Raw genomic sequence first — 27,393 nt, 5'->3', positions numbered from 1 at the left:
TTGTGCTGTTGTTGGCTGCAAGACTCGGGACAGGGGACTGCATGCAATGCCATCAGTGGGAAAAGAAATGAATCTGTGGCTAGACTTCATTTACAAGGGACATGTGCCAGAAGACCACGGCAGATTTCTGTTTGTGTGTTCCAAACATTTTACGACGGACATGTTTATGAACTTGTCTCAAGTCCAACACGGATATGCCTCCAAAGTAATGCTAAACCCGGGATCAATACCAACCATCCGGGACCAGGCCAGTGAGGACACATCACTTAGGTGTTTATATATTTTTGTAGCATTTTATTTTGTACGCTCCGCAGTCTTTGCTTTGTCTTTGATTTGAATTATCAGGCATTTGCTAACATGTTCAGACATACTAAGCCCCGAATGTTTCCAGGTCCAGGCGACGCCCCTGGTTAGTATGTATACAGAACATGACTAAAAATGATTCTAAGATGTAACGTTAACCCTTCATACCTCAGTCTACTTTTAAGACACTAAAATAACGTATTCCAATTTTTATTTTGTTTTCGCGCGTGGAATTATACCGGCTCTCGTTTCAGTACACATAACAACGGAACCATAGCAACGGAACTGACAGGCAACACTCCGATTGGCTGTGACTGCATCCACTCAGAGTGCCCGATTCAGAAACGTGACTCTTACACTCTTTACGTCACAAACAAAGATGGTGGATGAGAATAGATCTATAAAACGATAAGCAATGCGCAGTGGATCGGAAGAGGACGGTGTGTCGGCGTTGTTCGATAGCGGTGCGGTATGCTAATGGCAACACACGCCAAACATGCTAAATCACATCAGAAGGCATCACCCAGATTTGCCAATCACCGGAGCCCGGCAAAAGACAACAGCAGTTCAACAGCTGATCCCCGCTGTTTTTAATAAACCAATAGACATGAAAGCCGAGAGACCAAAATAAATAACGGAAGCTTTTGGCATATTTTTTCAACGACTTCGCCTTCTTGAAACACTTTCTTATTATTTATGATGTAATATTTTCAAGACATTCTTTTTAGTTTTACAGCTTGATGAAACCTTCAGCCATTATAGATACTATGGCCATCTGAGTGTGTGTGGTACTGTTTGTGGTTTGTTGTTAACTGTTTAATACAGTTAATTATTCAAAATGTCAGAGTTCCTTATTTTTAAACTGAAACTTGCACTACTGTTCAAAAGTAAATAACAACAAACCTGGAATTATGCATTTGGGACTTTTTTTTGCTTTTTCTTGTTGTACCGAACCGTGACCCCCAAACCGAGGTACGAACCGAACCGTGACTTCTGTGAACCGTTACACCCCTAGTCCCCGGTGTTCCAGGGAACTCACCAAGTGTCAGAAAACACAACCCTCTCTCTTTTCCCCCATACCCAAATCTCTAAAAACGGGGCTGCAACGGATCTGATACAGACTGATCTTGAATTATTTTCTACGTCACAGAAGTGGTGCTCCGCTTATTGGTCAATTCTCTACCTATCAGGGGAATGTGGGGTTGGGCCACGGCCAGCCATTGCGCTGGAGACGCTGTAGTACATATGCCAGGCCTGTAAGTGGCGCTGTAGTCTGCCACAAAAGCAGCGAAGAAGACTTCCCACGCATGGTTGCCCTTCTGTTTATACTCTGCTCTGGCTCTTTTTCTCCCTCCCCGAGGGAAGCGTTTGCTCCCTCGCTGTAATTCTCTCCGGTAGTCCACCAGCAGATGACAAACATCCTCCTCTCCGGCTCTTCCAAGGAACGAGGGGACCGTGCGGCAGAGTTTCAGTTAGATTTTTATTTTTATTTCAACATGTCCGTTAAAGTTTAAATCTTCCAGACAAAATTAGAAAAGTGCCGGTCAAAGGTCTTCCTTGTTATTTATTGAGCTTTAAAACAAATGAATAACGACTCTATATAATAATATAAGAATAAAACACGGAGGACGGAGATCTCTTTTTCTCCCCCTCTTCTCCCCGCTGCAGCCCAGCAGCTGATCTCAAAGCATGCTCCCCTCTCCCACAGGGGGGCGTGCTGCAGCTCACAGAATCAGCCCCATGCAAAAACAGCGCTGGAAAGAGCAAATAGAGCAAAATGAGGCATGGCTAAAATGCAGGATCTGTTTGGTATTTTGAAAGAAAAACTATTTATATACTTTATATAGGTATGGCCCTACAATATATTGTTCAAATATAGCATGATATGTCCCCTTTAAGGTATTATTAAGGTAGGGTTAATGTTGCCCTCAAAGTGCACCAGATTGATGATTTTAACTTCAATATTTAAAAAAAAAAATCTTCCCGGGGGGAGCATGCCCCCGGACCCCCCTAGAGGAGGCGACGACCCCCCTAAAGGATGTTTGGTCCACCCCCCACTTGTAAAAAAAATAGCACTTTACCCCTGCACCCCCCCCCCAACAACTCCTACAATCCTAAATCCGCCTCTGAGTCTAAGCATGTCAACATGTCATTAATCATGATGTTAATAATATTGGACTGACTGCACTCCCTTGGGGAATACCGTTTTCTATTTCGAAATAACTGGAAATATCTGCTCCAACCTTTCCTCTAAATGTCCTGTCTGTTCAAAAGGCCCTTACCCAATTGATCATTCTCCCTCCTCAGATCCAGGCATGAGATGTTCCCCCTGTGAACATCTACTCTTGTGCCATGTCCATCATTAAGGCATACTAGTGTTCTTTCCTCCAACATTTCCTCCACTATGTTTCCGTTACTGTCTGTATAGTTGCAGCCCATAGACGGTTGTTTGCATTGAAATCACCACACCAAACTTCCTCCCTATGTTTATATTCTACTATTTCTTTAAATATATAAGTGGTTAGATTTGGACATGGGTTGTATATATTGATTATCCTAATGTTATCTTGTTTTCTAGGGTTGCAGATCTCCACTATAATACAGTCTATACCATCAGGAGATTGCACCTCCCTATATGCCACACCATCTTTGACAAATGACTGCAGGATCTCAGGTCTGCAAAGTGGACAGGTAGGCGAGAAAGGCTTTTTTGAGTCTCAGAGACCAAGGTCCTGTACACTTCGCATACATTGACTGCACGACTTCAGGTCTGCGATGTGGACAGTACACCTCAAATACATACCTACACAACCTGGGGTATTTGAAGATAAGGGAATGACATGTTTATAATATGCTGCAAAACACAACAAATATGCAGGGTGACAAGTCTGTTTCTAAGGCCATTTTATTTTTGGTAGTCTGATCATTTCAACAAGAGAATAGAATCAAACTGAAAACATCGTAAATATGTTCCAGATACATGAAGCATGTGAACAGTGAAACTCACTCATGGACTTTAAGGTGAATACTTTAAGAAAAGGTTTTCTCCCACTCTTTGTAGGAGCCTTTTTATGGGTGTTGTTGGTGTCTCAGTTTACCTTATTTATATGAATAGTGCAATATTATTTTTTAACATTTGGTCGCGGGGTTTAGCTGCACCGGGTGTGTAAAAGGGGTCATAGGTCACAGGAGAGGAAGAGGACACAGGAGGGAGAGCATACAGATTCTACCAGATGGCCAGCCAGCCCCAGCAGATGCTCATACTACAACTATTGACACTGTACTTAAACCTTGGTATGTAAAGCAATAAAACATCATTCTAAAACAGCAGCAAAAGACCGGAACTTCATATGTTTGTGTCTGCGTCAGGATCACTCTAAACCCTCCTGTGAAGTAATGGCAAAAAGATATAGGACACTGGAACTAGGGGTGGGCGATATTGAAAAATATGTTATCACGATATTTTCAAGCAGTATCACGATAGACGATATATATCACGATATTTTTTCATGTCAGTTATTATGGTTATTTTTCAAGTTACTTAACAGAACAAGCACCTACAAGGTAACAGAAACTAAAACAAAAAGGAGTAACAGACCAAAATAGCATTTCAAGCTGGTTTTATTTCAGAAATGAATCCCTGAATGAACAAGTGAGCAGTGAACATCAATAAACATGAAAAGGAGGGTAAAACATAACTAAGTAAAACATAAAACATCAATGAGGAAAAGTCACTGCCAAACAATTAAAATGTAAACTTTAGAGTAGACTTGAAGTGTAATAAAAGACATAACTGAAGGGAAAAACATAAAACGCCACCGCTGCAAAGAAAGGGGGCGGGGACTTTGGGAGCGTGTCAAACAACTCGGACTGAATGAAAGCAGAGGTGCGCTGACATTGTGAAATCGATCGGGCTTGATATATGGTGAAATGAAAATCAGTAGGTGAGGCTGGGGGAGCGGGAGGGGAAGAGGCTCTCCGTCCGCTGTCATAGCCCCCTGCGCCGCGCACGGAGAGCCTCTTCCCCTCCCGCTATTTTTTTTTTTTATCACGATAGGACGATATCTCTGAAAAAGCATATCGTGGAGACCTAATATCGTCACGACGATATATATCGTCATATCGCCCACCCCTAACTGGAACATTTAAACTGCCATTACAAGTAGAATCGTACTCTATGAGTGAAACTGGACAATAAGAAACATATCGCATTGGATTAAGGATCGTTTTCACCAGACAAACAATTGGATTACTTCACAACCGACACCTCATCCCGGATCAGCTGGACAACACGCCACAATCAGCTGGAGATTGTCACCACCTGCGCTCATCAAGACGGCAAAAGGAGAGGCCGAGAGCCAAGACTGGGAAAGCGGCCGGGTATGAGCAGCATTAAAACTGGATCGTATATTGGAATCATAATCTGCATCGGACAATGGCTTGGATTTAATGCTGCAATAATGTCAGCTGTTTGAAACAGCTGTCGGCAGAGGGACAGCCAGAAAACGAAACTTAAAGGAACAGTGAACATTATGCATGTCAATTCTGACGTTACGTCAACAGATGGCGCTGTTGGGATGGGATCTGTAATGGAAAAAAGGATTACCCAACACAAGGCCCATAGAGAGGCGATGTCCCTCCCCTTCCGGTGGAGCACCATGGGAACTTATTTCGAAAAAGATATGTATTGAAGTCAATGGAGAGACAAAGATTATCTTTCGATCCCGTTTGAATTGTGCCACGAATTACACATATGATGTTTGTCAATTTAAAAGATAATTTTGCAAGTAAAAAAAAAAAATGTGCCGTAAAACTGAACACATTTGTTTGTGTGAAACGCTGAATGAAATATATCTCTGGTCTCGCAGAACAACACACGTCACCAAGATGGCCGTCACTACTGTCTTGTCAACAAAAAGGATTGACTACCCTCACTATCACCACAATGAAACACGTCCAGAAGAATGTTATGCAAAGCTGCCTGCCTTCCTTTGATTCTCTCTGAACTGCCTGGTCTTTTAATGTTTAATGTCAACCATTTCTGCAGATAGCGTGAAGTAGAAAAGATCGTCGATCGCCGATGCTAGCGTTAGCATTTCTCCCCCGGGCTTAAATTGTGTATTATAGAATGATCACACCGGTGACAGTACTCTTCAAAGGGTTCACAAAATGTGACTACTACTCTTACTGTTTAACATGTTGGGTTACTTGATGTTACTTCACGTTAAGGCTAATAAAAATGACACGGCTGTAATGCTAACTAACGTGCAAGCTACTAGCTAGGAAGCTAACTTGATCCAGCCCCTCCTGGTCCTTTCATCAGACGGGAAGCGAAAGAACGAGCAAGACCCATTGCTGGTATGATAACAACCTGGTACTAAGTACATGGACATCTTGTTAAAGTTATCTTATCTTAGCCAGTGCCATATAGATAGATTCTATTTATATGGCGCTGATCTAAGCTATCTCTTAGTGGAGGAAAACAATTGTGACATCACTTACGCAACTCTGGGATTAGTAATCTTTGTAGTTGCGTATTTTTCAGTCTTATATTTCAACAGTTTTACGATGAACTGTGACTTTTTTGACATGGAAATTATTTTTTAAGATTGACAAACATATGTGTAATTCATGGCACTATTCAAACGGGATCGAAAGATACGTTTTCTCTATCCATTGACTTCAATACATTATTTTTCCAAAATAAGGTCCCATGGAGCGGAAGTAGATGGGGGGGGTGACTTCGCCACTCTATAGATGGGAATTGTTTATTGTAAACTGTGAAAAAAACAAAATATGCTTAATTGCTGCTACTACACTCTTAAAACCACTATGGGGTTTCTCCTGTGTGAACACGAAGATGTGATTTGAGAGCACCTGATTGAGTGAACGTTTTCCCACACTCTTCACACCAGTACGGTTTTTCTCCAGTATGAATACGGTGATGTTTTTGTAGACCACCTGATGTAGTGAAAGTTGTCCCACACTCTTCACACCTGTACGGTTTTTCTCCAGTGTGAATACGGTGATGTCTTTTGAGAGCACCTGATGTAGTGAACGTTTTCCCACACTCTTCACACCAGTACGGTTTTTCTCCAGTGTGAATACGGTGATGTGATTCTAGAGCACTTGATGTACTGAAAGTTGTCCCACACTCTTCACAGCTGTAAGGTTTTTCTCCTGTGTGAATAAGTTGATGTGATTTGAGAGCACTTGATTGGGTGAAAGTTTTCCCACACTCTTCACACCAGTACGGTTTTTCTCCAGTATGAATACGGTGATGTCTTTTGAGATGACTTGATGAAGTGAACGTTTTCCCACACTCTTCACAGCTGTAAGGTTTTTCTCCTGTATGAATACGTTGATGTGATTTGAGAGCACCTGATCTAGTGAAAGTTTTCCCACACTCTTCACACCAATACGGTTTTTCGCCAGTGTGAATACGGTGATGTTTTTGTAGAGCACTTGATGTACTGAAAGTTGTCCCACACTCTTCACAGCTGTAAGGTTTTGCTCCTGTGTGAACATGAAGATGTGATTTGAGATGACTTGATGTAGTGAACGTTTTCCCACACTCTTCACACCAGTACGGTTTTTCTCCAGTGTGAATACGTTTATGTCTTTTGAGAGCACTTGATGTAGTGAAAGTTGTCTCACACTCTTCACAGCTGTAAGGTTTTTCTCCCGTATGAATACGTTGATGTGTTTTGAGATTACCTGATTGAGTGAAAGTTGTCCCACACTCTTCACAGCTGTAAGGTTTTTCTCCTGTGTGAATACGCAGGTGGCTCTTTAAATGTCGAGATGTTGTAAAGGATTTGTCACATTGCTGACAGCTCTGACGTCTCTCTCTTCCTTTCGGTTTCTAGAACAGACAGACAGAGAAAGAGATAAAGTCAATCTAAAAAGCATAAATACACAACACAATAAAAACTCACTTAAAGTGGACCTATCATGTTATATTTGAACAATATATTGTCGGGCCATACCTATATAAAGTATATAAATATAGTTTTTTTTTCAAAATACCAAAAAGATCCTGCATTTTAGCCACGCCTCATTTCGCTCCATTTGCTCTTTTCAGCGCTGTTTTTGCAGGGGGCTGATTCTGTGAGCTGCAGCTGACCACGCCCCCCTGCAGCTGACCACGCCCCCTTCAGGAGAGGGGAGCGTGCTCTGAGATCAGCTGCTGGGCCGCAGCTGGGAGAAGAGGGGGAGAAAAAGAGATCTCCGTCCACCGTGTTTTATTCTTATAGAAGTAAGAAGAGAAGTAACGGGGTAGAAACCCTCCTTTTCACGCAGCGGTCCAGACATAGACATCAAACGGCGACACAAATTCAGTGTGCAGTTCTTTTGGCATTAGGGCAGGGATATCTAGATACTTCCCAAGGTTTAACATAATAGAATAGAATAGAATTCCTTTATTGTCATCGCACCAGGTACAACGAAATTTAAAAAAGCAATCCTCGCAGTGCATTTCCACATAAAACGAATAAATATATTATCTATATAAATATATACACATTAAACATGCTCACACATCCATACATGCCCGCACATTATTTAAATAGTTTACAATATAAAAAAAAAACACAGGGATGATATTTTGCATCTCTGATGTCGATCATTAGTTAATACAACTATTAAAAAGTAGTGCAGTTGGAAGTTGTAACCGTTCAGTTCAGCGTTTGACAGTGTTCAGTTCTCGTATGGCTCTGGGGTAAAAACTTTTTTTTTCAGTCGGTTTGTTCTTGATTGAATTGACCTGTAGCGTCTACCGGAGGGCAGAAGAGCAAACAGGAAGTGTCCAGGGTGTGAAGAGTCTGCAATTATTTTGCCTGCTCTGTTGAGGCAACGTTGGCTGAAGAGTTCCTCCAGAGAAGGCAGTGAGCAGCCGATGACCTTCTGGGCTGTGTTGATGACCCTCTGAAGGGCTTTCCTGTGCTTTTCTAAGCAGCTGGCACACCACGTGGTTAGGCAATATGCCAGCACCCTCTCTATGGAGCAGCGGTAGAAAGACACCAGAAGCTTCTCCTCCAGGTTGTTTTTCCTGAGGATCCTCAGGAAGTGGAGTCGCTGCTGGGCCTTTTTCACAGCATCACAAGCATTTCAATTAATATTGTTGTCATATCGTTACTTTGTTGAGAATGTGGCCGTGTGATAAGCGGGATAATGTGCAGCGACGCGATCATTATAAATAACACCTTCATGCCGATTTAGATCCCTCCGCTCCGCTTACTGACGTCAGTAAAGTGTTCAAATCTGGATCAGTCTGTATCAGATCCGTTGCAGCCCCTTTTTTAGAGATTTGGGTATGGAAGAAAATAGAGAGGGTTGTGTTTTCTGACACTTGGTGAGTTCCCTGGAACACCGGGGACACATGTTCATGTATAAAAGACATACTAAAGTGCATTTTGCATGATAGGTCCCCTTTAATATAAACCTTGAGTTAACAAAATACTACTTATCAACTGTTTGTGTTTATTATATTTGTATTATATTTGATACAGTAATACAGCAATATTCTAACCAAAGTATATTACATGACTTGACTCGAGTCAAGTCATGTGACTCGAGTCACATGACTAATTTTTGACTTGAGACTTGCTTGACTAACATTGATAAAAGACTTGACTTGACTTTGACTTGGTATTCATGACTTGAGACTTAGGCTTGAGACAGATGACTCGAAAGGACTTTACTTTTTAAAATAAAATATTTGCATTTGTATTGTACGAAGCCCCTAGAGCAGTGGTTCCCAAACTTTTTGTGCCCAAGGCACACCAAAGGACAAGTAAAAATCTCAAGGCACACCTATTGTGCAAAATAGCCCTTATAACACGTGTTATCACTCATATCATGTAAAATATCTGTACATGTGCATAATTTTTTACTAATGCCAAATAAAATGTGACAAAGACAACTATATTACTCGTGAAATATTTATTAATGAAATATTTCAGAAATTAATTTGAAACTGTATCAAATTAGGCTTCATCAAAGCAACAACACACTCATTTAAACCAGACAGGTCACAAAATAAAAAATGAGGCAAAGGAAACTCAGCAGAAATTCAGCACAGAGAACAGTCAATGCAAGGAAGCTGCATTGTCCATGGTCCTGAACTACAAATTATAAATGTAACATTTCAGCAATCAGCATTGAAACATGTGCTATTGTAAATATTTTTGCTGACTTACAAATTAGTGAGATACATGTGCCTGTCGGGGCGCGCAGAATTTTGTAATCCTTGGTGGCACTGAGGAGAGGGCCACTCGCAAGTCCTGTTCAACAGAGAGCCGTGACCTCCTGTTGTTCTTCATGTAAATTAGAGTAGAGTAATATATTACACTACTTCGTTACTATCTACATAAAGTAACTCGTTACTTTACTCGCCAAGCACGTACGAACTGCGCATGCGTGAGTGGCAATAACTTTCCTTACCAGCAGGCGGCGGTAGTGTGTATTTGTCATTCAAAACAGGCAACAACCGGAAGACAGAGAAGAACTACGTGATATAAACAAAACAACAAATAGCGTGTGCGGTAGCTTCACCTTAGCATGTGTTCTTTGCAGGTGTTTGTTGAGGTTTGACGTGGTGTTTCCAGCAGTGGATAACAGCTTCTGGCCTGGACACAGTTTGCACCTCACCGTCACATTCCTGTCTATTCTTCGGACTAACTCAAAATAATGGGCATACCTCCACCCCTCGAAAGTTATCGCTGACTCAGCCATGTTTATGTAGCACTGCACGTGGAGATGTGGACGCGCAAGTTGCGCAGATTACGTACATATAAACCTACAAAGTACCGATATAGTAAATGAAAAAATTATTATTTCTGTGTAGTTGTATATTGCAATAATAACGTATGGTTGTCACAAAATCCCACGGCACACCGTTTGGGAACCAATGCCCTAGAGGGCAATGAAAGAAAAAAAAGAGAGAGAAAGGAGAAAGTAGGAAGTGCAGCGCACAAGAGACAGCCGTTTCATTGCAGACTGTTATGTTTATGTGGGGAAATACATACATTATTTGAGATATATTTCAAACTCGGACTTCATTTTAGGGACATTTCGGCCAGCGGTGTAGAGTTATTTGTTCAAGCACCGGATCGGCAAAACAGGAGAGTCTGTGAACCACTCTGCCTTGACCTATGTATTCATGTCTGTGACTCTCACAGTATCTGTTGCCCACAGCTGCTTCATAGAAGAAAAACCTCCTTCACTTCATGAAATCTCTGCAGCACCAGGAGGCAGTAACGTGCAACTCAGCAGAATCTGAGAAGAGCAGCACCAGCTGCAAAGAGCTGTGCCTTCACTGTGTTTCCCTTCATTAGAACACACACACACACACACACACACACACACACACACACACACACACACACACACACACACACACACACACACACACACACACACACACACACACACACACACACACACACACACACACACACACACACACACACACACACACACACACACACACACACACACACACACACACACACACACACACACACACACACCTGGCCATTCAACTTTCCAAGACACACCTGAGTGACAGCACGAACAGGTATGGCGAGGAGCCCCGGCCTCTGCGCTGCTACAGCCGCGAGGCTATGCTAGAGCTACAATGCGATCGGCCTCCTACGAATATACCAAGCCATCTGTGCTCTTCGTTATTGGATGAAATCCCTCGGGAGCCGCTTAGAAACACTAGAAAAAAGAGACGAGGAAGGACGGGAGGCGTTCAGAATACGGCGGGGATTCAGCCGGCCACCACTTCCATCCATCATTCTCACAAACCTGCATATAAATAAATAATAGTGTGTTTAGATGAAAGCCCAGTGGCGATCTGTTAATCCGTTACACTGATTATTCAGTAAAGCCATCGAAAATAATATGATATACAGTACAAGTAGCCTACTTCTGGGTCTCTGTGTTTCATTCAAGCTCGGCTCTGTGTGTGTGGCACGAACGCATTTTGTGAGTGCGCAAGTGGTAACGTGGAATGTTGATGTTAGCAGCCGTGACTTTTATACCTAGGCCCTCTGACCAGTGGCGTAGCTGTGGGTGGGCCTGGGCCCACCCACATGCACGTCTGGCCCACCCACAGCCAATCAGCGCTTCATAGCGCAGAGCCGGGAAGCCCAGAAGGAAGTGCCACAAACTGCAGTTCATCTACTGGCCGACAGGGGATGGATGCAAAAAGGAGCAATTCCCATAGACCCCATGTTAAAATGCCCAACTTTACAGCAGAAATAAATATGTTTCTAGCCTGGATCCAATAAAACTTATTCTGGATATAGTTAGATTCCACCTTCATGACAATGGAATAGGTAGTGCATTTTTTTACCGTGAGTCTTTATAGTAAGTAAAGTAACTTTTGCCGTGAGTGAATGAGCGAGGGGGCGGGGCAGTTTACACACACGCAGCTGCTACATGCAGCAACACACACGGAGGAGATGGCGGAGAGAACGCGCTCCGAGCTGTGGTTAAACTATAGCCGGGTCGATGTGGACAATGCTCGTTGCCTAAAGTGGAATAAGAGTTTAGCATGTGAGGGCGGTAACACGAGCAATTTCTCTAAACATTTATCAAAAGTGCTCCACATCCAGACGGAGGAATGCACCGGGTTCGACTGTCTTGATGTGAAATATTATTTATTTAATTGAAATAAAAAGCAATGTTAGTTTTGTTCACAATTTGTTTAGTTAGTTTACCTTGTTTTTTTCTCCAAAAGAACCGATAAAAGTAATGTTAAAGGACCGGATCGATAAGACATAGACATAGACATACTTTATTGTCATTTCAACGAGACACAGAGTGTACTATTAAAACGACATGTCGTTGTACTGGCTTACAGGAACAGTATTCAGTAATGAACAATTACAGGCCCATATCAAACCTCCCATTTCTAGGTAAAATCATTGAAAAAGTAGTTTTTCAACAGTTGAGTAATTTCTTGCTATTTGGATGTGTTCCAGTCAGGCTTTCGTCCAAACCACAGCACTGAGACTGCTCTTGGAAAGGTCTTCAATGACATCCACTTATGGCGCATTTCCACTGCAGGGCCTTGCACGGTTTAGTACGGTATAGTTAGGCCTTGGTAGGCCAGGCTCACTTTATGCTGCGTTTCCAATACAGTTTAGGAACTGGGGCAGTAACTATAGTAACGCAGTGTAGGCGGATCTGCAGCCCTGCCCTATCTGCAGTGCGCATGTGCGAGATGCTCCGCCATATTTGACAACTCCATACGGCAACTCTAATAGGACATATTGGGTTAAGTACAACTACTTTTATTGGGTCATTTTATTGGGTTAAGTACATTGTCAGAATAAGTGAGAAATGGATGTAACTTCTGTTGGACAGCTATCATACATACTGAAGAAATATTGACTGAATGTATGCAATATGTATGGCATTCATAATTTATATCTAATTACATTAACTGTGAATGTCCTTCATTGTATTTCAAATAAGACATTTTTTTTTAATAAAGATATTTGAGACGTTTATGACTGATGCAAATGCACGATGCAAATCGGGCAGCCGTCTAGACGTCAAATGTCCTATTGGAGTTGCCGTATGGAGTTGTCAAATATGGCGGACCTTCTCGCACATGCGCACTGCAGATAGGGCAGGGCTGCAGATCGGGTGGTGACAATATGAACCACAAACCAACATCAGCCCTCAGAGCTCACAGCTCTTCATATCTGTTCAGAATCTAGACAGAAGTTAAACAAGTACAAACCACAGACTGTCTGTGTCATGGAGAATACAGTCGCTGGTTTATTTATGTCTGTATAGGGCGTTCCGAGCTGAATAAGGGCGTCAAATGAAGGCAAGACGCCCGCCTGGCGGAAACGCTGGAATTAGGAATATCTTGTGATGAAGTGCACACTGACCTGAGCTCCAGGGGCCTCCTTCTTCTCCTCCATGCTGCTCATCAGCTGTCCTGATGAAGACCACAGAGCTGCTTCATTATTAATATAATACAAATATTTAGATATAATTCATCATAAACTGTCAGCAGTGAAGAGGAGGAATTCAAAGAGTTTATTCAATGATATGTTCTATTTCTAGATGCTTATATGTAGTGTTTTATCACACCACGTGCAGTGCCTTGTCTCATCTATGTTGCTGTGACGTAAACATGTTCCAAAGTGATCCATTTGGTCAATGTGATGCTAAGCAGAGGAGAACATGATAGAAAGGTCAGATAGTTATTAACATTACATGCAAATTACTTTAACCATTACGATAACAAGTTGGTTTTCTGTGTAAATTATTATGAATATAACACAAATATTTAGATATAATTCATCATAATCTGTGTAGCAACTTACATTCTAACTTACAGCTCACAGTTTGTTCACTTTTATTTCATTAAAATGACTTTATTCACATAGAAAGTGACATTAATGGATGTTTGAACCACGGTTATAACGCTATCCGCGTGTAACTATCACTAAGTCAACACAGAAAGCAAACATTAGCTAGTGAGACTGTTTAATGTACTCCATGTATATGTTATGGGTCCCCGATATGAAGACCACAGTAACAGTGATGATACCTGTGAGCAGGTGAGACAGGAGCAATGAGGACACAGGTTATTTGGTTTCCTTCCAGATTGCTTCTGTTGGTAGTTGTATTACACAAACGTATTTAAACATCTTAATTCTCTTATGCATTTCAATATATTTACTTAATCATTCACTTTTCTGACAGCTCCATCAACACACATCCACTGTCAATAACCCCTTCTGTGACAAGCACACATTCAAGCTGAACTTTACATTCACTAATCTTTGTGTACCTTTCATACATCTTGTTTTACAGTATTAAACCTGTATTAAATATCCCTTGAAACTGTAATTTCGACTATTACCCTTCTGCCATTCATTGCCGGTCACTAAAATGCATTTAAACTAGAGAATCACAATGCTACAAACACTACAGCATACTTGTGTAACACACATCCAGTATAACACTACCTAAACTATACCTTTCATAAGGTGCACATTTATTCATAACTTCACATGTATGGAAATATTTAGTGGGCGGGAGCCTTCAGACACACTAGGCTTGTTTGAGACAAGCAAGACCTGCGCAGTTGCGATCAACGTCTTGCTAGTGCGTTGCATGATGGTTAGTCATTTTGTCCGACTTGCTCTGGAGGCTCGCCCACATGAGACTTTGAAATCTCGCGGGACAAAGACGCCCGCAGCCTTGAGAGCGAGGCGAGGCGGCGCAGTTGCTCTCCACGAGCTGCGGAAGCGAAATGCTTGATGGGAAACGGCTCGCTGGTATCTCGAGCTGAGCGCTCATTGGTGGTTTTTACCACATGCTGCTGATGAAACTCTCCAATTGGCTGGCAAAAGTTTGTTGTTGTTTTGTGTCAGTTTTACGTCGCCACATCCATTCCCATTTGTCATCATTGTTCCACAATGTTTATCATCATGAAATTAATATCTATATATGTTATACTATACTGCTTACCGTTTGCATACTTTATATATCTTAGCATATTCATACACACTGTTCATACTGCTCACAGGCTGATATCTAGTGTATTCATACCCCACTGTTTATTCATCATTCAATTAATTCTATGTTATTCTGTAGATTGTGTACATTACTTTCCACTTCACTGCTTGTTGCACCTGGTTAGAAGCTAAACTGCATTTCGTTGTCTCTAATATGTGCAATAACAATAAAGTTTAATCTAATCTTGAGCAGGAACAAATGTATTTACTTAGTACATATCTGACATTAACGATTAAACACATTTGTGCATTCTTTATAAATGCAAACCGAGTCAAGCCGACTCCGGAGGTGGCGGTATGCACCTTAAAGTTGTTTGCAATCCGCCAAAAAAACCGAGAGAAGATGAAGAGCTGTCCGACTTCAGGCGAGCTTTTTGAGACCTCCCCCGGCTACTCTCGTCTACTTTCGAGGCGAGCCGCAATGTGTCTCAAACAAGCCTACTATCTCACTCGCACCATTTCCGTGTCAGACCACGTTATCCCCAAGATGGCGCCGCGCGGGGAAAGCTAAGCTAATACGCACACACATTCATACACTCTTTTTAACATGTAAACAGCGCTACAAACACTCCACACGCTTAGTGGGCCGTTACACTATATACGCGAACATTATGGGGGGTTTCATATGATTTGTGCAGCTTTTACTAACCTGTAATGAGCAGGTGAGACAGGAGCAATGAGGACAAGGGGTTATTTGGTTTCCTTCCAGATTGCTTCTGAGGAAACACCGGAAGTCCGTCCCTCTAACCAGTCCCCGGAACACAAACGTTCCGCCACACTACCAAATGCACTGCTCAACCCCGCCAACAGAGGCGGCGCTAGGGGGTGGCTACTTGGGCTCAAGCCCCGGATGTTTTCTGAAAAGCCCCGGATGTTTCACTTAAAAAAGTGAAAATGTTGTTGAAAATGTCTCGGGAGTAATGTGCAGTACCGGAGTCCACCAGAGAGGCAGCCGCTGCGGGACATTAGCCTGCGTACTGCGTAGCCTTCCCTGCCCTGAAGAAGAAGTGATCCTTCCTAGTGCCTGACGAGTTTTAAGCTAATAGCCTATAAAGTTATGGATATTAGAAAGTTATTTTCATCGAAGCAGGCGCCACAAGCTGCAGCAGCAGCAGTGAAGAAATGGATGTTTCAGGTTTGTGAATCTAATGGTGATATCTGCACTCTGGCTGACTGAGTAAGAAGTGAAAAATAGTGATGTACTGTAACGTTAATCTTATAGCTAGTAAACATGGAGTAACCAAGGCAAGGCAAGTTTATTTATATAGCACCTTTCAACACAAGGCAATTCAAGGTGCTTTACAAAAATGAAAGACATTCAGACAAAGGTATTTAAAAACAGTAAAAGATAATAAAAGAAACATTAAAAGAAAAAATACATGAATAAAAATGTACAGTGCAGTTTAAGATATGAATAGTTCACACAGAAGTTCCACTTTACTGATGAACACAACAGCTCAGTTTAAATTAAAAGCAGCGACAAAAAGATAAACCACACTAAGTCAATACCCTTATATGTTAGTATGTATACAGAACATGACTAAAAATTATCCTAAGATGTAACGTTAACCCTTCATACCTCAGTCTACTTTTAAGACACTAAAATAACGTATTCCAATTTTTATTTTGTTTTCGTGCGTGGAATTATACCGGCTCTCGTTTCAGTACACATAACAACAGAACCATAGCAACGGAACTGACAGGCAACGGAACTGACAGGCAACACTCTGAATCCGATTGGCTGTGACTGCATCCACTCAGAGTGCCCGATTCAGAAACGTGACTCTTACACTGTTTACGTCACAAACAAAGATGGTGGATGAGAATAGATCTATAAAACGATAAGCAATGCGCAGTGGATCGGAAGAGGACGGTGTGTCGGCGTTGTTCGATAGCGGTGCGGTATGCTAATGGAAACACACGCCAAACATGCTAAATCACATCAGAAGGCATCACCCAGATTTGCCACTCACCGGAGCCCGGCAAAAGACAACAGCAGTTCAGCAGCTGATCCCCGCTGTTTTGAATAAACCAATAGACATGAGAGCCGAGAGACCAAAATAAATAACGGAAGCTTTTGGCATATTTTTTCAACGACTTTGCGCTCTGGAAACACTTTCTTATTATTTATGATGTCATATTTTCAAGACATTCTTTTTAGTTTTACAGCTTGATGAAACCTTTTTGTTTGACATCAGCATCATCAATATGGCCATCTGAGTGTGTGTGGTGCTGTTTGTGGTTTGTTTTTAACTGTTTAATACAGTTAATTATTCAAAATGTCAGAGTTCCTTATTTTTAAACTGAAACTTGCACTACTGTTCAAAAGTAAATAACAACAAACCTGGAATTATGCATTTGGGACTTTTATTTGCTTTTTCTTGTTTTACCGAACCGTACCGAACCGTGACCCCCAAACCGAGGTACGAACCGAACCGTGACTTCTGTGAACCGTTACACCCCTAGTCCCCGGTGTTCCAGGGAACTCACCAAGTGTCACAAAACACAACCCTCTCTCTTTTCCTCCATACCCAAATCTCTAAAAACGGGGCTGCAACGGATCTGATACAGACTGATCTTGAATTATTTTCTACGTCACAGAAGTGATGCTCCGCTTATTGGTCAATTCTCCACCTATCAGGGGAATGTGGGGTTAGGCCACGGCCGGCCATTGCGCTGGAGACACTGTAGTACATATGCCAGGCCTGTAAGTGGCGCTGTAGTCTGCAACAAAAGCAGCGAAGAAGACTTCCCGCACATGGTTGCCCTTCTGTTTATACTCTGCTCTGCTTTTTCTCCCTCCCCGAGGCAAGCGTTTGCTCCCGCTGCTGTAATTCAATGCAATCCCTCCCTCGCTGTAATTCTCTCCCGTAGTCCACCAGCAGATGACAAACACCCTCCTCTCCGGCTCTTCCAAGGAACGAGGGGACCGTGCGGCAGAGTTTCAGTTAGATTTTTATTTCGCCGGTCAACATGTCCGTTAAAGTTTAAATCTTCCGGACAAAATTAGAAAAGTGCCGGTCAAAGGTCTTCTTTGTGATTTATTGAGCTTTAAAACAAATAAATAATGACTCTATATAATCATATAAGAATAAAACACGGAGGACGGAGATCTCTTTTTCTCCCCGGTGCAGCCCAGCAGCTGATCTCAGAGCACGCGCCCCTCTCCTGCAGCAGCTCACAGAATCAGTCCCATGCAAAAACAGTGCTGGAAAGAGCAAATAGAGCGAATGGAGGATCTGTTTGGTATTTTGAAAGAAAAACTATTTATATACTTTATATAGGTATGGCCCTACAATATATTGTTCAAATATAGCATGATATGTCCCCTTTAAGGTATTATTAAGGTAGGGTTAATGTTGCTCTCAAAGTGCACCAGATTGATGCTTTTGACTTCAATATTTAAAAAAAAATCTTCCCGGGGGGAGAATGCAGTCATTTACGATAGCAGTCATTTAGTGCGCATATGTGTAATTAAATATCAAAATCTCACTCCAGCCAGGTACCCACATTTAGCAAACCTGGTTAGCTTCAGAGCTAGCAGTCTGTATTTGTAAACAAAGACAGGACGAGCTGGAAATGAAACAAAAAATACTTAGAAACTGGTTAAATGTTTCTGATGGAAGGAAACGACCTCTTCTCTCTTTGAATGTGGTTTATACCTTTCAGATAACAGCAACAGTTAAAGCCTTACAATGAACCGTTTCCGCTGCACCCGCACTGCGAGGGGGACCCAAGTTCCCATCAGCAGAAACACGTGGGTTTGCTATCCTGGCTCCAAGATGGTGGAATGAGCTCCCATTGACAGCAGAAAGCTTGCACACCTTCCAGACTGAAAACTCATCTCTTTCGACTCCACTTCCAGCGATAGAATTACTAACAAAGCACGTACATGATTTACACATCACTTACGCAACCTCTAGATGCCTCCTCTACAGGTATGATTCAAATAAGACATTATGTTTATGATATTAGAGTTTGAACTTGTTCATCAGGGGAGGTGAAATGTGTCTTTTCTGCATCTGATTGCATTTATCCGTGTGACAAAGTATAAGTTTCGTATAAGTTTCCCGCCCTGCAGGAAGCTGTCTCCTGTTCCTCTTCCAGGTCACAGATCAGAGTAGGGAGGTAGGGGAAGTACCAGGGCTGCAGTCGAATAGTCCATTTAGCTTAGCAACCTTCCTGACGGAGTGAAATGACCCGGAAGTCCCTCAGTGGCAGCCATGATAAGTGCTGATTCTCTACATGATAGGAAAGGAGGTTTGAAACTTCCTTTATAACCTCCTTTAGCTTAGGAACCACTCGACCTCCCTCACCGAAAGGAGAGGAGAAAATTCTGCCCCACAATGCCTTGCAGCCGCAGCATTTGACGTCACACAACAGTCGGCCGTTCACGGAAACAAATGACGGAGAAATTATATCATGAAAGTTACGGTGCTTATTAAGCATTTTAAGACGTATGTGATAAGTTGCCAAAGTGCTTTGTTTTGAACGTTCATCAGTATTATAATCAAAAAAAGAAATATGAACGATAGTTTTTGCTGAAATGATCAAATAAAGTCAACATCTCACAGTCTTTACTGAGCTGTGTGGGGTTTGTTCAACTTTTAAAAGATGTTTGAATGGTGATATACACAGAGATAGATGTTAAGGACTAACGTTATAATAATAACGTAATAATAATAAATACATCTGTATTGATTTAAGATCTTTCCATCAATAATACGTATTGGGATCATTTGTATTAATGTGGACCGGAGGGAGAGGGTGACGAGCAGAAGTTTCACTTTCCTTTTTTATTTCAATTCCAACTTTGGTCATGAAGAATATGTTTCTCTGTTGTCCACGTTCATAAAGCAAAGCAACAGCATCAGAGCACGGTGCAGAGTCTCTAGATGAGTTCACAGTAGTCCCTCGTTCTTATTGAACATCCATGTTTGTAGTCCGCTGTATAGAAAACTGTAGTTTCCATGGTTCCCCCACAGCAGCAGACGCACATTCAGGACGTCTGCTGGCGCATCAGAAAGACGTCGGATAGTGAAAGTGCAGTCGATTCTCTAAGGTACCGCAGTCTCTTCTCCTAAGTCCTTTTGAATTCTCCTCTCCACTATCCCTTAACCCCGTGACCTTTCACTCAGAGGTCAAGAGATAGACGTTAGGAGCTGTATTTTTTAAACTATCCGACTGCAGCCCAGGAATACTTCACTGTGATGAAGCAGATCAGGGGCCTCATTTATAAAGGGATATACGCTCAAAAAATGGCGTACGCCAGTTTCTACGCAATGTTTGCGATTTATAAAATACTAACTTGACGGGAAAACGTGCGGTCCTCCACGCAACCTCTAACCCATGTGTACGCACTAAGCACTACAACGGGAGGGACGAGAAACTGCGACACTGTTGGCAGAAGGAAGAATGGAGAGAAATATGTGGAAATAATACCATCAATAAAATGTTACCTCTCATTTATCAAATATGAAGAATTCATTTTCAAACACAAACATAACTTGGAGAAATAAATAAATACGGAAATGTTATTTAAAACCACCTCGAATATCCAATCCAACTTTATTTATATAGCACTTTAAAACCTTCAGACCAAAGTGCTGTACAGAGAGATAAGCTCACACAACATAAAATAAGATGTCTACATCAACGAGCATCAATCAATCAATCAATGTGTATTTATATAGCCCAATATCACAAATGTTACATTTGTCTCAGTGGTCTTCACAGTGTGTACAGAATATCAGTATGACAATGGCATCTGACCAAGTACAACGGCGACAGGGCCAGAAAGGCTCGCTTCATGAAAAACAAAAGACAGTTCAGAACACCTGGACAACAAGCTGCAAAATATTTCTAAAGCTAAACGGAACACCTGAGGAGGCCAAAGTACTGGTCATCAGAAACATGGAGGATCTGGATGAATACCAATAATCTTCATGTTCTGGACCACACGTGAGGTACAAGCACTTACACACAACCATGACACATCATCTTCAATAGGGGAACATATGAATATGTCTCAGATGATCAAGGAGCAAGACCAACTGTTGCTAAAACATTTTAATACACTGATGATAAAACAAAAGATCTGGATTATGAAATAGACCCGGACAACAATTTCTTCTCTTCTACCATCAACAACTGCTGTTATTACACTGATCAACAGTACAACCAGAGCATACCACCAGAGGGCAAGCTCTCTGCTATTCACTTCAACAGCAGAAGCATGTCTGCAGACTTTAACCTCATCAAGGAATATTCAAATCAGTTTCAACAAACATTTAGCATCATTGCCATATCTGGAACTTGGATCACGGAGGACGAAGGCACAGACTTTGAGCTGGAGGATATGAACTCAGATACACACATACACAAAGCCAGGGTGGAGGAGGAGGAGCCTTGACAATACTTTACAATTCAAGGTGATGAATTATATGTCCGTGCAGTTCTCCATGAAGGTAAAGTGAGCAAACAGTCTCTTGTGAAATGCAAATGGAGCTGCAATGCGTCTGCATTAAAAGCAGCCTGAATGTTATGATCAGTTCCATTTGAGCAATACATCAAAACAAGTCCTATGATTTGTTTGTGGTGACCAGTTACTTGATCCAGATGTTTGGTATTCATAATTTACACATTTAAATAATATGATCACGATATAATAATACTACAATTCTATGTTCTTATGTTTAAGGGTATACCATTCACAGATGTGGATTAAATTGCAGACCGGTATATCATTTCCACTGCAGCTACTGCCAATACTTTAGATGACGTCTTGTTCTTATTGCTTCAAAGGCATGGCCAAAGGTTTGCATTCTGGACTCTGGAGGCCAGAAGCTGGCTGGAGGGAACCCTTCAGCCAGTGTTCAGAGTGCCACGACAGGTTATCTCCCTGGAGAGGGAACAGCAGACCCCGCCTCACCCCCAGTGAAGAAACCGCAGACCCCGCCTCACCCCCAGTGAAGAAACAGCAGACCCCGCCTCACCCCCAGTGACTGACCAATCCGATTTAAAGCGTACTCTGTAATCGTATCATTCTTCCAGCTGTATGCTTCCCTGCTGAATATATTTACTGCTTACCATATAATATCTTATTTATATCTACTAATTGATGTTTGTTTCTGCACTGCTGGTAAGATGCTAAACTTCACTTTGTTAATTAAGGTAGTTAAGGTGAATCTAATCAGTGCTAGCTACGGCTACCTAATGGCGGGGAATTACAGCTCTTCTTACAATTGACGCAAGGAACAATTAGTTTAAATCACATTTACCTGCAACGCTATTTAAAGCATCGTCAATATATCACATTTGACTCTGTATTCCTGTTATTACACAAAGGTAAAACAGCCCGACTGATACTGGATTATTTAGGCAATAACAATAATATACAACTGACGTATAATATGAGCTCTGCCAAAACTGCCTGACAGCAGTGTGGAAATTAAAATAAATAAAAATGTATTCTGAACTGAAATGGCTCTCGGTCAAACCGCTTGTTTATCTTTTGCAGGCTGGTGCATGAACACACTCAACATACTCAATACTGTGGGCAATCCGTATACACACGGCATCTAGGGGAAAATAACGTATCTATGCCACAATTTTAGATGCGGATTTTGTGAAACTAATATGTTTGCGCTGTAGACCAACACTATACGTTGACGGGGAAGGGGGTAGCAATAAAGATAACACCATTAAACAGTTACACAACATAACAGAAATAATATCGATAGCAGCGTCCCTAGCAACCACCTTGGTAACAATGAAAACGTTGAATGGACACAATTTCCTGAAGTAATCTTCGTAATAACTAGCAAACTAAAGATCATGTACATCCACTGCACACACAATCTGAAATAACAACTCATATTTCTCGCATCAAATGACAAATGGCAAAACTAACTTTAAAATAGGCATTTTACACCGAGAATAAAACGAATGTCGGCCATGTTTTTTTTTCCTGCGGGGAGAAATGTGAAGATCACGTGACACAGACGCCAGCCATTGGAATGAATGGTGAAAAAAAAGAAAAACGTCTTACCATTTCAGAGGCGTTTTTGTAGAAATACTACGTCCTACGTTGTGGACCAACGTAGTTATGACACGTATTTTTGTGAGACTTGGTTGGTGTCTCAGGGACACAACGACATGCTGACTGCATGCCACTAGTAGTTATCATTTTAATAAATAAATAAAAACACTTTGTTTAGTTTCAGTAATTATTCTGTGCTGTGTGCTGCTGCCATCTCTCCCCATTCTCGACTCTCTGAGGACGGATATTACACTTTGAAGTCGACATGTCTTTGCTGTCAGGATTACAGTGTGTGTGTGTCTCTTATTTTTTTCCACCGCCATCACGCTGACACACAGAATATCACGTTAGTTAGGAAAACACATCTGTACGCATGTATTTATGTTGTGTGTGTGTGTGTGTGTGTGTGTGTGTGTGTGTGTGTGTGTGTGTGTGTGCGTGCGTGTGTGTGTGCGCATGTGAGTGCGTTCGTGCATGTTTGTGTGCGTGCCCGTGTGTGTATGCGCGTGTGTATGCACATGTATGTGTGTGTGTGTGTGTGTGTGTGTGTGTGTGTGTGTGTGTGTGTCCTGGCAGGCCAGTGGGGGAATCTCTTCGTCTTGGCGAACACCAGGTCTCCCTGTTTGAACTGGTACCGGTTTTCCCCGCATCGTGATAACTCTCACCTCAATGACAGAGAACCAGCAGAAAGAAAATAGAAATATATTGAGGTGACTTAATAACCATCATGTGATCAAGGGGCGTCTGAAAGACACATTCACTCATTGATTATATATATGTAGATATACCAGTTTTAGTTTCACATGATCTGTAACTCTTCTCTCATCTTATTAAAAGTACATATTTATATCTGGTATGTAATGAAGGAGTAGTATAAAGTGACATCAAATTTAACTGTTAACTGTTGCTGTTATCTGAAATGTATAAACCTCATTAAAACAGGTCGTTTATTTGAATGTATAAGCATCAAAAACCTATTTCATTCAGTGTTTAGAAAGGGTGAAGTGTGAACTGTGACATACACAGAGTAGTTTCTATGTAGAGTATCATATATGTTGCATTCATTTAGTAGCATTTATACATATATTACTGTGAATGCAAATGAGAGATATAATCCAGACAAACAAAGAGTAGAACAAGAACGATATGTATCTCTGATATGTAGCTAAGCCAAACGGTTCATTGTCAGGCTTTAACTGTTGCTGTTACCTGAAAGGTATAAACCACATTCAAAGAGAAAAGAGGTCGTTTCCTTCCATCAGAAACATTTAACCAGTTTCTAAGTATTGTTTGTTTCATTTCCAGCTCGTCCTGTCTTTGTTTACAACACAGACTGCTAGCTCTGAAGCTAACCAGGGTTGCTAACTGTGGGTACCTGGCTGGAGTGAGATTTTGATATTTAATTACACATATGCGCACTAAATGACTGCTATCGTGTCAGTAGCGGGACCTTAGCATATATATAGGATATACAATATATACAAATACACAATATTGGACACAGACTATAAAGGGCTCACAGTTTCATTCACTAATGAAAGCCAAACACATGTTTGTTTCCACTGTTTCATTGTGTGCATAGGCCTGTCGCGATAAGCTAACAGTTGACTTATCGCTCCAATACACACCTCAATGCTTTATATTGTAGTCTATCCATTTGTAAGTGATGTTTTTGCTGCTGCTCCATACGCTATACAACCATAGTCTGTTGTGGACCTCATCATTGATCTGGAAATGTCTATTAATGCTTGTTTGTCTGCGCCCCAGTTGCATCCAGCTACAGCTCGCAATACATTTAATACTTTTAGCATTGTGTTTCCACTTGATTAATATGCATTTCCCATGTGTATTTGCTATCAGACCACAGTCCTAGGTATTTGAACTCATTCACCTTTGTCATTGGACGATCATAGAGTGTTGGCTGTTGGCCATCAATCTTGCGTTTGTTTGTAAATACCATGTAGCATGACTTGCTTTCTGACATTTTGAATCCAGTTATATGACCACCTCTCCACTTTTTTTAATCGCTCTAGCTTCTCCATTACGTATGGGGCACGTCTTCCCCTCATCCACAGAGCCCCATCATCTGCGTGTAGAGCCCATTGGATGCATGAGTCTCAGCATGTCAACATGTCATTAATCATGATGTTAATAATATTGGACTGACTGCACTCCCTTGGGGAATACCATTTTCTATTTCTAAATAACTGGAAATATCTGCTCCAACCTTTCCTCTAAATGGCCCGTCTGTTCAAAAGGCCCTTACCCAATTGAACATTCTCCCTCCAATACCCATTCTCCTCCATGTGATCAGTAGCCCCTCCCTCCACACAGAGTCATACGCCTTTTCAATGTCAAAGTACACTTTTGCCATTATCTCTTTCATTTTCAATGTTTTTCCCACGTCATTACTCACTCTCACTAATTCCACATCCAGAGCTGACCTATTATCCTGTCTCTTCTCCTTCACCTTTTCATTCTCTGCTAGTAACTGCTGTTTTTGCTGCCTATGGATATCACTGAGATGCTCCCCACGATGTACTGCTGCAAGTGTCCTTCCTAACATATCTGCCTTCTATAGTATATGTTGCGTTATGTGGCTTGTAATGACCTCTCTGCTTCCCTCTGATGTTAGCAGGTGTACCGACTCCTCACACCATATCCTACATTTCCCCCAATCAGCTTTAGCAAAGCACCACCTGGTTATCACACCTCCTTCCTGCATATATACATTATTATTCATTTTAGGAAGCACTGGGTAATGGTCACTTCCTACAGTGGAGTTATTCAAAACAAACCATTCACATCTATGAACCAAACAGTTTGAGACTAATGTCAGATCCAGGCATGAGACGTTCCCCCTGTGAACATCTACTCTGGTGCCATGTCCATCATTAAGGCATACTAGTGTTCTTTCCTCCAGTATTTCCTCCACTATGTTTCCGTTACTGTCTGTATGGTTGCTGCCCCATAGACTGTTGTGTGCATTGAAATCACCACACCAAACTTCCTTCCTATGTTTATATTCTGCTATTTCTTTAAATATATCAGTGGTTAGATTTGGACATGGGTTGTATACTAGTGATGACAGTTTGACACTGAAGCTTTGAGCTTCAACCCTGGACTTCCTATTTCATAGAAGCAGTGCTTCAAATCACGTGACATATGACATCCGAACCAGCAACTGCTTCATTTCCTGAATGAATCACTTGACTGCTTCGCGGTCCAATCAGGCGATTCAATGCACTGCCTCGTCTCGATTCTGACAGGTGACAGGTTGAAACAGTTTCGAATTTGAGCGCTTCAAGACTTTATGACCGCTCTAAACAATGAGCAATGTGTGGGTTGTTGTTGTAGTTTGCGTTGTTGCTGTTGGTATTGCATTTGAATTGTAGTATCATTATAGCAAGCCAGGAAGAAAGATAGGTCGTTCTGGCTCGGGAAACACTTCGAAATGTGTTGAAGTTCTGAACAAAAAGACAATTATCAGTAATATAAAAACTGATTGATTATCCTAATGTTATCTTGTTTTCTAGGGTTGCAGATGTCCACTATAATACAGTCTATATCATCAGGAGATTGCAACTCCCTATATGCCACACCATCTTTGAGAAATTACTGCAGGATCTCAGGTCTGCAAAGTGGACAGGTAGGCGAGAAAGGCTTTTTTTGAGTCTCAGAGACCAAGGTCCTGTACACTTCGCATACATTGACTGCACGACTTCAGGTCTGCGATGTGGACAGTACACCTCAAATACATCACTACACAACCTGGGGTATTTGAAGATAAGGGAATGACATGTTTATAATATTCTGAAAAACACAACAAATATGCAGGGTGACGAGTCTGTTTCTAAGGCCATTTTATTTCTGGTAGTCTGATCATTTCAACAAGAGAATAGAATCAAACTGAAAACATCGTAAATATGTTCCAGATACATGAAGCATGTGAACAGTGAAAATCGCTCATGGACTTTAAGGTGAATACTTTAAGAAAAGGTTTTCCAACACTCTTTGTAGGAGCCATTTTATGGGTGTTGTTGGTGTCTCAGTTTACCTTATTTATATGTATAGTGCAATATTATTTTAGAACACTTGGTGGCGGGGTTTATAAAAGGGGTCATAGGTCACAGGAGAGGAAGAGGACACAGGAGGAAGAGCATACAGATTCTACCAGATGGCCAGCCAGCCCCAGCAGATGCTCATACTACAACTATTGACACCGTGTACTTAAACCTTGGTATGTAAAGCAATAACACATCATTCTAAAACTGCAGCAAAAGACCAGAACTTCATATGTTTGTGTCTGCGTCAGGATCACTCTAAACCCTCCTGTGAAGTAATGGCAAAAATATATAGGACACTGGAACATTTAAACTGCCATTACATTAAGTAGAATCGTACTCTGAGTGAAACTGGACAATAAGAAACATATCGCATTGGATTAAGGATCGTTTTCACCGGACAAACAATTGGATTACTTCACAACCGACA

At 41.5% G+C, this 27,393-nt stretch overlaps 2 pseudogenes; one reads left to right on the top strand and one right to left on the bottom strand.

Moving 5' to 3' along the window:
- The window catches only part of LOC117441148 (zinc finger protein 208-like), a 447,659-nt pseudogene that overhangs the window by 69,106 nt on the left and 351,160 nt on the right, over window positions 1-27,393 (top strand).
- LOC117441147 (zinc finger protein 721-like) overlaps window positions 1-27,393 on the bottom strand; it is a 424,075-nt pseudogene that overhangs the window by 136,301 nt on the left and 260,381 nt on the right.

The sequence above is a fragment of the Pseudochaenichthys georgianus genome, unplaced genomic scaffold (genome assembly GCF_902827115.2).
Source record: "Pseudochaenichthys georgianus unplaced genomic scaffold, fPseGeo1.2 scaffold_151_arrow_ctg1, whole genome shotgun sequence".
In the NCBI taxonomy this organism is placed as follows: Eukaryota; Metazoa; Chordata; class Actinopteri; order Perciformes; family Channichthyidae; genus Pseudochaenichthys; species Pseudochaenichthys georgianus.
Note: the sequence above shows the minus strand (reverse complement) of the source record. Positions and strands in the feature narration are given on the sequence as shown.